Source organism: Bidens hawaiensis, unplaced genomic scaffold (assembly GCF_021521415.1).
Source record: "Bidens hawaiensis isolate Kalapana, Puna unplaced genomic scaffold, B.hawaiensis_p1.1 tig00029277_1, whole genome shotgun sequence".
NCBI classification, from domain to species: Eukaryota; Viridiplantae; Streptophyta; class Magnoliopsida; order Asterales; family Asteraceae; genus Bidens; species Bidens hawaiensis.
Genome location: NW_027494823.1, coordinates 201408 through 207883, shown reverse-complemented (window position 1 = coordinate 207883; position 6476 = coordinate 201408). Strand labels below are relative to the sequence as shown.

The window sequence follows — 6476 nt, the reverse complement described above, 5'->3', positions numbered from 1 at the left end:
TTTGCATAACAATGCTTCATTGTGATCGATTGAAGTCAATTTGATTTTTGTTCTCTAATTTTGTGTTTATATACTTATTTGAGTTTAGAAGGAGATTCTCGAAGGACTTTCACCTTCTTTAGCTTCTTTTCTCGGAAGCAAGAAATAGCGATCTTTATTCTCGCTAGGATTGGTTTTCGAATGGTAATGTTCTATAAACCCTAACTGCAATGCATATGTCATGTTTTAACATCTGCTTGTGTAATTGAATCCTAGGATTATTTTTTATTTCGCATTGTTGTTAATTTCTTCATCAATTTATACTAACCAATCCCTAATTTTGACGACGAAGCACTTCTTTGCGATAATGATGGAATTGTAAGGATTGCTGGATGGGTTTATTTACAACCACAAAGTGAAACAAATTATGACTTTTTAATAGATGGATGGAATTTCATATAGTTTTCGAACTTTAAACAATGAACAACATCAAACTTCATCGCTGGTAGTAAAAATATTGTTATATTGATTTAAATTCAGAAGAAAAACTATCTTGATGTTGAATTCAAAAATCAAATTGTTTGGTCTTTTATCCCTTTTAGTATGTTGGGTCTGAGAGTAGCAAGGTTTCAATTGTAATTCTTTTCTTTTTGTTGATTATTTATCTTACACTTCACACTTGATGAATAAAAATTTTAATTGACTACCTAAGAGGAACGAATTACATGACTATATATGTGCTTTAACTACTGCAAGTTAATGTTATCTTTTCTTGAAACTGCATGTTTAGACCTCCACGTAAAATAATATTAATATTTTTTTTTTAAATCAAAACACCCCTTTTGTTCTCTTTGGATTCTTTTTAAGTTGCATGTTAATTAAACAACATGAAATATATGTATATCGTAGTTTGTATGCTGAGTTAAGCAATAACAATGTATTAGAGAGTTTCAAGTGTAACATCTGAACAATTGCTGGACCATGAACACCACTTATTTCCCGAAAACCATTGCCAAGCTTTTCGAAGTTGGATTTTGTCAAATATACAGAGGCTTTATTTCTGCAATTATTGGGTAACTTTGAAGGTTCATATTAATTTGATTTTTTTGGTTTATATTTTAACGTACAAATCGTTTGGTTAATATATCATTGCAGCCATGGATTGCGGACCAGGATCTTTGAAGCAAGTAAGATCGTGCTGATAAATGTTCCACCAATGCTACCAGTTCTACAGGTAAGCATATATTATATATGATTGGTGGGTCCCATGACTTTTTATAGTTCAAAATAAGTAAAAACAAATAAAATAGACTAAAGTTTTTGTTTTTTATGCCCCTTTATTGTTGTAATGTAACTAATGTTCAAAAAAAATAAAATATTGTTAAAAGGTGTGGGTCGAGGGCATGACTTGTGTGTATGATCTTGGGGTACACATGTTTGTTGAGTTTAGGATTTGAAGAATGCTAATGATTGCCCGTGTATTCATTGCAGTTAGAGTTTTAAAATGGTGACTTGCTTTTTGTTTTTTTTTGGGGTGGTTGGATCTTCAATAACAAGGTGAAAAGATATCCGTTTTGAAAATTTAGAGATTTTTAAAAATTAAATGATAAATTACTTTCATGATAGGAAATGCATTTGATAACCAAATTTATGCATAACGGGCTTTAAGGGAAATAAAACTCGTTTGTCAAATGGATCACGAGAATGTATGTACAATCTTTATTTAAAAGTTTTTTGATGATTTCATACCGAAGTCAAAATGTTTATTTTTTTTAATGATGTGCATAGTGAAGTCAAAATGTTTATTGTATGAACACGCTATGATATTCTTTCGGGCGTATATCATGAATTAACAATATTCTTTTGTCGGTGGCCTATTTTAGAAACTGAAACATGTAAAAAAAGTGACTTACCAACGTTTAATTTACCAACATAGGCCGACCAAAAGTTTTATAGTTATCATGAGGAATTTGATAATAGCAGCCCTAGGTAGGTCTGTAAACGAGCCGAGCCAAGTTGGGCTCGGGCTCGACCTCGAACTTAAACACACCAACTTGTATCGTTTATTTTACCAGGTTGAAAAATCGAGTTCGAGATCAGGGGACAATATATATCATAACGAGCTGATTTGTTGATTTTGTTTTATTTTTTGAACTTTTTAGACACTTACATATATAATAGACAAAAATATTAGTTCTTGTTTGTACTACTTTTGTTTGTTTTATAATTTTTTCCAACTACTATAGACAGATTCAAACTATTGTATGTATTTTTTGTCTTTTTCAATATTTCATATGTATATATTATTATTATTGTTATTTTTACTTTTTTATATACATATTAAAATTTTAGGTTTAGTTCAAAACGAGCCGGTTAACACGCAAGACACAAGCCGGACCAACCCAGGCTTGGGCCCGGCTTATTTACATATGAGCTTTCATCGAGCCTTTTCTAAGAGAAATTCAATAGAGCTACAACCTTTTTGAAAAACCTTATCCTTTGAGTGTGTCTAAGAGCTAAAAATATGTATTATTTATTGTACTTTAAATCATTAAACAGAATCAAAGTGGGTGATGATAAGTGGTTAACATATAGTAAGCAATGCATGTAGCTTTTAACCACAACCTTAGGGTGGTTATAAATTTCCTTACCATTATGGATAAAAAAACTATTATAGCTACGACAATGGTCCACCACCAAAAGTATATTGTTGCTTTATAATATTTACTTTATTCTTTAAACATTACAGTTTTCAGTTATATATTTTGTTGAAACTGTATACCATACCTATATATTTAACAATAGTCAGGTACAGGCGCTCCAAGACAACCGTGATGTGACAAACTTTAAACAAAGATGTCCTAACAAACTTTAAACAAAGATGGAGAAAAGCCACAAGATGGTCAGAAATTGGAAGACGGTTTAAAAGAATGTATCATTGCATGAAGATGCATTTCTCAAGAGAGGATATATTTCATGCACTATGTGTGACATATGAGGGTGATCTTGATAACTGGTATGTCCAGGTTTGTTTTTCAAAAAATTTTAACAAAAAATGAGGGCTGGCTACATAAAAAAGTAACTACCAATGCTCCAATTTCTAATTCAGGTAACTAGGCCTGACAAACTGGATGGGTCAGATGGTTAAGGTCAGAAATGGTTATAGGCAAGACGAATTCGGGTCAAGTCGGACTGTTTTGAAAAGGTATCAATTTGGTGGGGTAAAATTGGGTTTGGCATAAATGGAATCGGGTCAACATTAGTCGTTTTAAAAAAATAAAAGAAAAAAAATGGTTCTCCACCTTATCCCACCCCTTTTGATGATGAGCATGGTGAAGTCCAAATGTTTATTTTCTTGATACTTTGCTTGTTTAAGTAAAGTGGAAGTGGTATGTCTTAAAATATTAAATTATAAATGTTTGTGTTTTAGGATTTGGTTTTTAGTTTAATGAAGTGGTTAAAATTTTGAAAAACGATTGTCATTTCCGCTAATGTCTAGTTTCTTGCAGTTATATGGCTGCAATTATGCAAGTAGACATCTTAACTCATACGTTTTGCTCCCGGTTTGGTTACTATTGCCTTTTGATTTTGTCTGTACATTTTTAATTTCTTCATGTTTTCATATAATCTTATTTTCATATTTGCCACATAAACAAGAATCGTAGTTTGAAATGACTTTTGACATTGCTCATGCTAAATCCAACTATAGCCATAGACCTGAATATGAAGTCGTAAGTTATCGCATAAATTGACTACTGCCAAATATTCTATGAAATATAATTGAAATTGGATATAGTATTGTTAGTAATTCAATTAACTTTTTCAGGATTGACTTTACTTTGTTTGCGGGATTAAACTGGCTTTCCTGGTCAATTGGGTAGGTTTCTAATGGTACATTTTGCTTCTGGAGTATGCTTACACATGCAGATTTATCAATGATGATGCAGCTGGGGTGTTACGAGCTACAATGATGAAAGTTGTTAGGAGATAGTTGGCTTGCACTTCGTTATATGCAATTATTAAGTATTTTACATAAAGAACCTTGATATTTGATATGCTCTTTGGTAAATAAGCAAAGTATTGTTAACGTTATAATGCCAAAACTTGCCATAACGAGTTGCGTTTACTTTTGCTATTATTCACTAAATGTAATGTTTGCAATGATTGTATCTGCGATTTATTTTCTTAATGAAAGAAAATCATAACTACCGTCCTTGTCTCCTATGCTCACAAAATGTTTTCTTAAGCTGGACCATTTTTACTTGAAATCATTTTCACGCAAACACTAATTAATTTGAACACATTTTGACCCAGCACGCATTTTAGCCCGCTTGTTTTGATCTGAACCAAGTTGATTTTTTAAGAGTCTCATTTTGACCCAAACACACTCCTAAACCCATTTTGACCCAACACTGACCCAAAGCCCTAAATATCGAATTCCCGTTGCCTCCCCGCCGCAACGCGCGTACACGTCTACTAGTATATATATATATATATTAAAATTAAAAAATAAACAAAACACGGGCTGGAGGTTTCGAACCCGCGCCCCTAGCCACCACCCCTGTGTGCCTAATATGCTGTATAACTCAAAACGTAAAATATATAACCAGATAGAAAAATAACCAGAAAGAGATGAATCCTAGATACCATAATTGATTAAATACGTTGATATTAATCGATTAGATGTTAGGGTTATTGATAATTAGACAAACGCGAACACAATACAGTAATCAATTACCTCAATTTATGATCGAAGGTATGTTAATTATAACGAACACGAGCCGGCCAGCTGAAGAATGGACATGTGAACGACAATGTTGATTCAATTAAATAAGGGGGGTTATGTCGGCTAGGATTAGAGGATACAATCTGCAAGTTTAACTGAATTAATATAAACGTTTATATATATATCGATTAGGGTTAGGGTCGGCCTATTATAATACAAGTAGCTAGAATCCTTTTGATCGAATTAACGAAATTAGAATGTCGGTTAGACCGCAATAGGCATATACAACGCGATTTTGATTCAATTTCCATATATAAAACTTGAATTGAGGTCCAAGAAATAATAATCGTAATCGGTTAGGGATTAGGGTTTGGATTTGGCGTTGGATCTTGGATTATCCAGATTCTTGATGGGTTATAACACAATTTTTCACTTTAGACCCTAAGGTTTGAGGATGAACTTATTAAGGATTAAAAGTTTAAGTTTGGGAGATTTTTGCCAAACTTTGAAAGGTATAAGTATATAATATATAAATAATTAAGAAAAATATTATAATAATGAATTAACTCGATAAACGCGATAAACATCGAAATAAGTCGGGTTTTAAATATAGATATTAATTTTGGAATGTCCGAGTTGTTACAATGCCACGTGTTGCAATACGCCCAATTTATAGCCCTTCCACTACACATAGCCTAACAAGAACAAATCTGTTATCACAGTTTTGATTAATTTGTTTTCTGAATATTATTGTGAGTTGTCACCAAAACAATGTAATAATCCAATAATATTATTAAAGCAATAAATATTCCAATAATTAGATTCAAGTTAATTCGATATCAAAACATCAAAAAATAGTACAATATGACAATGTTTTTTTGTGAAAGTTAGTACAAATCTTAATCTTCAACTAGGATATAGCCCGTGTAATACACGCGCCAGTGAAGAACACAAAGAAAGCAGGAGCTCGGGGATTGAGATAATCTCTCAAGAGAAAGGACGCAGACTGGTAATAAGGCCTCCCGCATGGGGGGGGGGGGACCGAAAAGCTAAGCTTTGGGTGGTTAAAAAATGTAACAAAAAATAAATAATTTAATAATATACATAATAACAAACTTATGGATTCATAACATATTGTGTTTCTTAACAACGGGTTATCGCGCCAAAGGAATATGGTGGACTTGGCCTTGGTTCACTCCGGGATTCAAATTTCGCTATGTTGGCAAAATGGCGGTGGCGATTTAAAGGAGAGCGAGAAAGATTGTGGAGAAGGGTGGTTTGGTCAATACCTCATTCATCGAGGGACTGGCTAAGCATTCCGGCGAAACCTTCATTTCTAGGATCATGGAAACAAATTAAGAGGTCAGTGAATGAGTTGGCTTTGTTGGGGATTAGATTGGATGCACTGATAAAACTAAGTGTTAAAAAGTGGAAATAACACTTTATTTTGGCTCGACTATTGGAGTGGAGATGATATACTTAGGGTTAAATTCCCCCTTTGTATGGATTAGAGAGATAGATGGGTGTAATGTACCGTTTAGTGATGGTGGATGGTGTTTTTTGAAGCACTTGGAGTTAGGTGAGAGTGTCGCGACCGGAGCCGAAAATTGAGAAGCTAAGGCAATTGCTTCTGCTATGTCAAGAAGTGGTTCAGTGGCCGGATCCGAATCGGTAAATTGGGTTTTGGATAATGCAGGAGTTTATTCTAACATGTAGATTGAAAGAGAAAATTAAAGATGTTTTTTATGTTAACCCAAGTTATACGTTTGTA

The 6476-nt window shown here is 33.2% G+C and overlaps 1 long non-coding RNA gene across 2 annotated transcripts; it reads left to right on the top strand.

The window, feature by feature from the left end:
• Positions 1–4058, top strand: LOC143578487 (uncharacterized). Of its 2 annotated transcripts, none has more exons than XR_013143274.1 (3): positions 1–183; positions 1135–1685; positions 3806–4058. It is a non-coding gene; the product is annotated as an uncharacterized LOC143578487 (long non-coding RNA). The 2 variants fall into 2 exon arrangements; XR_013143273.1 differs by lacking the exon at positions 3806–4058 and having other exon boundaries at positions 1135–1213; positions 1471–2206.
• Positions 4059–6476: the final 2418 nt, after the last annotated feature.